Source organism: Pelobates fuscus, chromosome 7, assembly GCF_036172605.1.
Source record: "Pelobates fuscus isolate aPelFus1 chromosome 7, aPelFus1.pri, whole genome shotgun sequence".
In the NCBI taxonomy this organism is placed as follows: domain Eukaryota; kingdom Metazoa; phylum Chordata; class Amphibia; order Anura; family Pelobatidae; genus Pelobates; species Pelobates fuscus.
Genome location: NC_086323.1, coordinates 97,210,292 through 97,219,333, shown reverse-complemented (window position 1 = coordinate 97,219,333; position 9,042 = coordinate 97,210,292). Strand labels below are relative to the sequence as shown.

At 39.5% G+C, this 9,042-nt stretch overlaps 1 pseudogene; it reads left to right on the top strand.

The window, feature by feature from the left end:
- Positions 1-6,713: 6,713 nt before the first annotated feature.
- On the top strand, positions 6,714-8,832 carry LOC134569181 (uncharacterized; annotated as a pseudogene).
- The last annotated feature ends 210 nt before the right edge of the window (positions 8,833-9,042 follow it).

The following is a 9,042-nucleotide window of genomic DNA, read 5'->3' as shown; positions in this document are numbered from 1 at the left end:
AAACCAGTCTGCTCTATCCCCCCTCATCACTGCACAGCCCCCCTCTCCCCCGTCTCACTGACAGTCCCCTCTCCCCTGCACACATCCCCCCTCCATCCCCTGCACTGGCTGCACACATCCCCTCTTCCCCCTGCCTTCCCTGCACAGATCCAACTGCCTCCCTGACAGCCGCCTCCCTGCACAGATCCCCTCTCCCCCTGCCTCCCTGACAGCCCCATCCCTGCACAGATCCCCTTTCCCTCTGCCTCCCTGACAGCCCCATCCCTGCACAGATCCCGTCTCCCCCTGCCAGCCCCCTCCCTGCACAGATCCCCTCTCCCCTGCCTTCCTGCCAGCCCCCCTCCCTCCACAGATCCCGTCTCCCCCTGTCTCACTGACAGTCCCCTCTCCCTCTGCCCCCCCTTGCACACATCCCCTCTCCCCCTGCCTCCAAGACAGCCCCCTCCCTGCACAGATCCCGTCTCCCCCTGCCAGCCCCCTCCCTGCACACATCCCCTCTCCCCCTGCCTCCCTAACAGCCCCCTCCCTGCACAAATTCCGTCTCCCCCTGTCTCACTGACAGTCCCCTCTCCACCTGTCTCCCCTGCACACATCCCCTCTCTCCCTGCCTCCATGACAATCCCCTCCCTACACAGATACCGTCTCCCCCTGTCTCACTGACAGTTCCCTCTCCCCCTGCCTCCCCTGCACACATCCCCTCTCCTCCTGCCTCCATGACAGCCCACCTCCCTGCACACATCCCCTCTCCCCCTCTCTCCCTTGCACTTTCACATGTACAGATCCCCTCCCCCCTGCCTTCCCAGCACCCTGCTAGTCCCTCTCCCTCCCCTGCACAGATCCCTTCTCCCCTGCACCGTCCGCCTCCCTCCACAGATCCCACTCTGTCCCTGCACCCTCCACACACACTCTCCCCAAAAATAAAAGTGTATATTTTTAAAATGTGTAAAAAATAAATTCAATAAGTTACATTTCACTCCTGTGTTCCTTTTCACACCAATAAAAAGTTAAATATACTAGAGCGCTTCAGTAACAATACTTATTTAAAGGAACACGCTGCCCAAATGGGCAAACCCACCCCCCATAAAATCACTAAATCACTGTTAAGTAGACATGCCCCCAATGAATGACATGCATAAATTTTTCATGCATGTATTCATTGGATGTATATCTCAAAAAAGTTTGAAAAGGTTGTAAACTGTGTTGGGCTAGAGGCGGTGAGTACTTAAGAGGTATGTCTGGTGCAGCCACAGACGTCGGCGACTGCACCGAACATGACGTGGGTCGAGATAGGGGCGACAAACTCAGGGGCAACCCTGGGCGGCAAAAGCTCTAGCTACGCCACTGGTGGCTAGGGCTGCATAAACAAAGTGGCTTAACTGCTAAATGGCAGAAAATTGAGCAGTGAGATTGCAGAGGCATGATCTATACATCAAAACTGCTTCATTATGCTCAAGTTGTTTTGGTGACTAGAGTGTCCCTTAACCCCTTCCCGACCGCGGATGGAAATTTTCCGTCAACCTTGTCCTTCAGTTAAGGACCGTTAACGGAAAATTTCCGTCATTTACTAAAGTTAACCCCAGATCGCCGCGATTGCGGCGATCACAGGGTTAACGGTGCTCCGGTCTGCCTCTGTATTAGAGGCAGACCGAGAGCACCCGATCGGGCTGCCCCAGCACCGGTGCTCGCTCTGACAGCATGTCAGAGCGAGCACATGTGCTCAATGTACTTACCTTCCGCCTCCCTGCACTTCCGGGTTCTGTGTGAAGTGCAGGGAGACGGATCAGTGATGATCCTCTTCATCCTGTGTAAAAAAAAAAAGTAAGTTAAATCCCACCCCCCCTTTCCCCTGTTTTAATAAAATTAACCCCTTCCCTGCCAATTGATCACTGACTACAGTGATCAATTGGCAGGGTATACATTTTAATGTCATCTGATTTATTTATTTTTAACCCCTGAGGGTTAATTATTATTTTTTTAACCCTCAGGGGTTAAGTTTATTTTATTAATTAATTTAAATATAAAAAAATTATATATTTAGCTAGCTGGGATGGGTGGAAGTTAGTGGTGAATTGGGGAATTTGGTGTTAGGCTAACTAGAGGTTAACGTTAAAAAAAGTTTTAAAATAAGCTTTAAAAAGGTTAAAAAAATATATATTTTTAAATGTTTTAGTAACGTTTAAGTAAAAAAAAAAAAATACCACACCCCTTTACCCAGTCTAAATAAAAATTAACCCCTTCCCTGCCAGTTGATCACTGCCTACAGTGATCAAAATACAGATCACAGAATAATTTTTTTAACCCCTGAGGAATAACTTTTTTTTTTTTTTTAACCCTCAGGGGTTCAATTTATTTAATTAATTAATTTAAATATTTTATAATTAAATATTTTGCTAGCTGGGGTGGGTGGGAGTTATGGGAAAATGGGGAATTTACGGTTAGTGCTGCTTACTGCTAGTTAGGGGTTAATGGTAAAAGAAAAGTTTAGAAAAAAATGTAAAAGTGTAAAAAAAGTTAAGTTAGTGTAAAACATTTAATAAGTAAAAAAAAGTTTGAAAACGGGTTTTACAAGGTAAAAAAAGTTTTACAAAGTAAAAAAATACATTTAAAAATGCTCATTACCACTACACTTGGTACAAGCTAGCGGAAAAATTATCCCACGCTAAGGTTGAAAATATGCCTTTTGAATTACCCTGGGATGTCTTCTTTAAGAAATGGTAAACCTTTATGGTGTAGTTGTAATATGTAGCCTGCTCAAGTGCTGCAAAGTGAGACACGAACGCATCAAAACCCTCCATGAAAATTCACACTTAAAAACCTTATGGTGTAATTGGATTATATAGCCTGGTAAAATACTCTAAAATGGGACATGGACACAGCGTAAAAATTCAAAGTTTGGAAAAAACTGGAATGGCTGTGTCTCAAATGTGCCCCTTCAATGTCCACATATACCTGGCAAAGGTACATACAGGGGTATTGCTGTACTCAGTCGACATAGCTGAGCAACATATGAAGTAGTATACAGTCGTAGTACACATAAGGTTTGCAAAATATACTGCGCAAACTCACTTTGTGTGTCAAAAAGGCAGAAAAGATGCTTATTACCACTACACTTTCTACAAGCTAGCGGAAAAATTATCCCATGCTAAGGTTCAAAATATGCCTTTTGAATTACCCTGGGATGTCTTCTTTAAGAAATGGTATGCCTTTATGGTGTAATTGGATTATATAGCCTTGTAAAATACTCTAAAATGGGACATGAACACAGCGTAAAAATTCAAAGTTTGGAAAAAACTGGAATGGCTGTGTCCCAAATGTGCCCCTCCGATGTCCACATATACCAGGCAAAGGTACATACAGGGGTATTTCTGTACTCAGCTGACATAGCTGAGCAACATATGAAGTATTATACAGTCGTAGCACACATACGATTAGCAAAATATACTGTGCAAATTTACTTTGTGTGTCAAAAAGGCAAAAAAACGCTTATTACCATTACACTTGGTACAAGCTAGCGGAAAAATTATCCCACGCTAAGGTTCAAAATATGCCTTTTGAAATACCCTGGGATGTGTTCTTTAAGAAATGGTATGCCTTTATGGTGTAGTTGTAATATGTAGCCTGCTCAAGTGCTCCAAAGTGGGACACGAACGCATCAAAACCCTCCATTAAAAACCTTAACTTGTTACAGCAGTGTAACTTCACAAAATAGTGTCTAGGTCATACATTGGGCATATTGTTTTACTCAGAAGACTTAGCTGAGCATAATTTGGGGGGTTTGAACTTAGTGGCACATATGAAATGTACAAAATGCACAGCAAAAATGTAATCCGTATGTAAAAAATGCCCCCAATTTTTTTTACTACATACTTTCGCATATATTGGTGATAAAATGGGGGCATGTTAAGGCACAATATGCACCATATGAGATACCCTGGAGTGGCTACTTTTATAAATGGTAGGCCTTTGTGGTTTTTTTTTTGAACAGTCAAACTGCTATAATACCCCAAATTGAAGCATAGGCCCATTAAATCCGCCTTTAAAAATTCTACTGTAAATGTTGAAACGGACAGGTCTCCTATATGGCACTGTAGCTTCACGAAATAGTGCCAAAGACATACAATGGGGGTATCGTTGTACTCAGCAGAAGTAACTGAACACAAAATAAAACTTTGTACAGGAATAGCACACACCAACTTTACAAAATTGTGTGCCAAAAACTCCAAAAAACTAAATTTTACTCCAATATTTAGCAGAGATTGGCAGTGAAATGGCTACTTAGAAAGTGTCAAAACAACCTTAGGACAATAGCTTGTGATGTCTACTTTATATAAATATATACTTTTGTGTGGCAATTTTGTTTTCTTTTATGGCTATTAAGCTTACAAGACAAACATACCAAATTCTAAAATCGCTCCACATTAAAAGTTTATTTTACTCCTTGTGCTTTGTGACCTGTAACTACCCAAAAAAACTTAAAATGCCAGACACATTATATATTCTATAAATCAGGACAACTAAATAAATTTATTTTTAATTACTTTCTTTAACCTGCACTAATTAGGCACACATTATCATTGCAAAAACTGAACAAAAAACACATTTCTCTTTTTTTGTGTGCATTTTTCTGTATTTTTTAAATAATAAACAAGCATTTATATATATATATATATATATATATATATATATATATATATATATATATATATATATATATATATATATATATTACATCAAATTAAAGCCCTTTATGTCCTTTAAAAAACAGTATATAATATGTGTCGGTGCAATAAACGAGAGAGATGCAAATTGCAGTTGAACGCATACAGCAAGAAAATGCAAAAATTGCTTGTGTCATTTATTATATATTTTGTGTGCGCTTGTACCTTTCATTTTCACTCAACTTCTTTGGTCGACCATGGCGAGGCCTGTTCTGAGTGGAACCTGTCCTGTGAAACTGCTGTATGGTCTTGCCAACCATGCTGCAGCTCAGTTTCAGGGTCTTGGCAATCTTCTTATAGCCTACGCCATCTTTATGTAGAGCAACAATTCTTTTTTTTTAGATCCTCAGAGAGTTCTTTGCCATGAGGTGCCATGTTGAACTTCCAGTGACCAGTATGAGAGAGTGTGAGAGCGATATCACTAAATTTAACACACCTGCTCCCCATTCACATCTGAGACCTTGTTACACTAACGAGCCACATGACACCGAGGATGGAAAATGGCTTATTGGGCCCAATTTGGACATTTCCACTTAGGGGTGTACTCACTTTTGTTGCCAACAGTTTAGACATTAATGGCTGTGTGTGGAGTTATTTTGAGGGACGGCAAATTTTCACTTACCACTTTACATTGCAGCAGAGTGTCATTTCTTCAGTCTTGTCACATGACAAGATATAATAAAATATTTACAAAAATGTGAGGGGTGTACTTTTTTTTGTAAGATACTGTACATATATATAGCGTACATAGGTTACAGGTTATTATCAAGTAGAGTCTGTAGAGGATTCAACTTGCAAACTGACTTGGTTGCACTATATCTAAGGTGTCTCCTCGAGGCCAAAAAAGAATTGTAGGCAAAGGGAGGCCCAACATCTTCATTAACATTTCAAGTCTCTTGACGGGGTTTGAGAAGTTGTTTATTTAAAAGCTACCAACGTATTGTGCAGTGCTGAGACCTTGCTTTTACCTATGCTGTCTCTGAAAAACAAACTCTATATAATTTTGCGAAATTAATGAAGTTTGGTGTGAATGTGCATTAATTAAAAGAGGAGACCATATTAGCAATTTAAAATATAATAGATTGTATCTATTTTAAAAGTAGTCAATGTTATAATAAATATCATTATTTTGTTCAAATGCTTTATTGTACTACTTACATCAGTCATGTTCCACAAGCTATAAATATCCTTTGATTTAAGTATAGAACATTTTACAAGCTACAAAAACATGTGATGGTCATCCTGTTAAATAAAGAAAGCTATAGTCTGCAGTGAAGCCTACAGTCTGTTACATCATTGATTTAATAAATTCTTCTTTTCAATGACCTGAATTAACTCATTTAGCCCCAAGTACTTTCAGATCCTGGACTCATGGTTCGTGCTTTTCCATATTCTAAATTCTTGAGGTTTGTTATTTCTGAAAGGCAAGACACACACCCATCTGCTGGTACTGAGAGCTTTGGGGGAAAAAAATTGAATATTAAAGCATTTCTTGATCCTAATAGTCATTTTGATACACCAGCCACAATTACCAGCATATTTTATTTCTGAGTCCAGGCATGTTCATACAGTTTACATGAATAGTGGTAGTTGTATCAAGTAGCTAGATATAAATGAATGGTCACGTTCAACCACATGGTGGTACCCAGCAGTTTGGCTAGCTATGATCTCACCCTTAAAGGAATATTCTAAGTTTAGATATAAATATATTTTTTTTTTAAATGTCCAATGTGCTGCTTAGTAGATTTAAATTATTGGCCACCCATTTGTTGAAAAGAGAACAATTAAACGTAACTATTTTCCATCTCTAAGACAGTCTTACCTCTACAGCTTGATTTGCCTACTCTGAGATCATCAACATTAACATACTTTGTTCTGTCCACTGCTTCTCATAGAGAAGCATTGTGAACATACCGCACATGTGCGGTCTTTGCCGTGATCCACAGTGTTTTTCATGCTGCGTGTGATGACGCCAGAAGTGAAGTCATTCAGAAAATGAAGGATCTGAAAGAGGAAGCTGCTCTGTTAACCAGCCGCTGGATTTTCCGCATAATGTAAACTTTGCTGTTTTTTTTAGAAACAACAATATTTTACTTTGTCAGAGAAAATGGACAGCATTCATACAACCAAACCACGGCATTAAGATGTTGCGGTTTTGGTGCCTAGAGTGTCCCTTTAAAAATACACCTCAGTACGTCTTTCTTAGAAATTTGGAACCATCAAAGATCATGCATCTTTTTCCCCGTAATACTCTGAAACACTGAGCAGCACTCATGTCAACAAGCATCTGAGCAAGTAATTTTTTTTTTGGATTGTTGTTTTAATAATATTTCTGCAAGCCTCAGACTTCCTCCAGTGAAAACAGAGTTATCCGGCACAGTATCATAAAGCCAAAGTTGCAAAATATGTATCCGGCAATGGCAGTTGGTAAACGTGTTGCGCAATGCTCACCAACTTACGGAAACCACTGTGTAGTGCTTGTCGGGAAGAAATGCCAATGTATTTCTATACTGAGCTAATATGCATTCATGAAGCTGAATACATTGAGTGGAAAAACTGTGGTTAATGTGTGTTCCATTTGACACGAGCACTGACTTAATATATTTTTATAAGTTACAGGGACACATTGATAATAATTATTGGTGACTTTAATGCAATGCCTTGGTTAGGGCTGGTATTCATAAATGCCAGGTAATGAGAACATCCAAAATTATTACTACTGGCACCCAACTCCTTAGTGTGTTTAGAACACTATGGTTGTTTGATAAAATCTTTTATGTAGGCTTGATAAGATCTACAAACATTAGTCAAAACATAGTTGAGAAAACTGGTCGAATGCAAAAAAAGTCTCAATAAAATATTTAGTGTACTACGAGATTGCCCTACATCATTGTTTAATAAATATGTGAAGGTACATTTAATATAAGAATGAGTGCTGGACAGCTCATACTAGTAAAATAAATATGAGGTAGAAAATAACATAGAATAAATTATAATAATCACTTGTACAAACCATAAAAAAGGTTAGCAGGTTCAAATGATACCTAAGATTAGCAAGACTCCCACCAGCCAAGTCATCTTAGGTGACACGGAAATATACTATATGTTAGTCATGTTTACGTATCTTTACATATCTTTACTTTGCACTATTTCCTTATCCCTCCCTCTATTTACAACTTTTTGCACTGTCCCTGATCTTTCCTTCAATTTTCACAGTGAGAGATCTGAGATTTGCAAAAATTGTCTCCAAAAAAACGGAACTGAACCAACACACATCAAGAACATGCAATGTTTTGTTGGAACGAGAGGAATGCAGTCACAGTCTCAGTGTGTCTTTTGAGTCTACTTGGAAGGAAATAAGTGGGTCAGCCACGTCCATCAGGATCCTGTTGTACAAAAGCGGAAGGTTGATGATCAGGGCTGGTTCGATTATTTGGTAATTGCCCATAATGGCAAGTGTTTTGACAGCTTAATGGCTGACTCTGGGGTGCCTCAATTCCATAATCTGTCAAAGGGAAAGTTTGGAACTGTATTATCACCAGTTCCATGCAGTTCTGTTCACTCTGGCTATTACTGGTGGCATTTCCCCAAAGTCCAAAAAAAAAAAAAAAACTGTGATGGGGCTTTTGTGGAGTACCCTGATATATCATGAATTGGAAATAACACTGCTAATTACAATACCGAAAACCCCCTGGAGAGCTGGACTATAATCAGTATTGAGGCAAACCACAAGGAACCTCAGGAGGCAATACCACCATTGAAAGAAAAAGACCAGTTTACCGCTAAACATTTAATCAGAAGTAACCGTCCTTTAGCAAAAGCTCATAAAAACCGCGTTTTATTAATGTGCAGCTTTGGGGAGCAGCCAACCCACTGACCCGTACTACAAGGAGAGGAATGTATTTTCCAGTTAAACAGCAACGTAGATATATGTAATGACTGGTTTGTTTGTCCATGTATCAAGGGGGCTGCAGTCAGTGACTTGGCTCTAGCTGAAGTTATTGGCCAGCATATATCTGGAGTCAAAATAGATGTGGGCTTGAAGACCAAATTGGAACCTCTGGAATTTGACGCTATTGGTGCAATTCCTACAAACCAAAATTTGGACTTTTAATCCTGTGAAGTCAAGACACAACTTGAGTGAGACAATAAATACAAAATAACCAAACCAACTGTGAATAATGACTGCATTCTTTGTAACTTTGAAACTCTACGTGTAACGCATACATTATACTATAAAACATAGAAGTAACCAAAACACTAGCAAAGCCTGTTCTGTAAATTTCAAGTTTGCATTGTATCTAGATTTAAATAAATATGCATA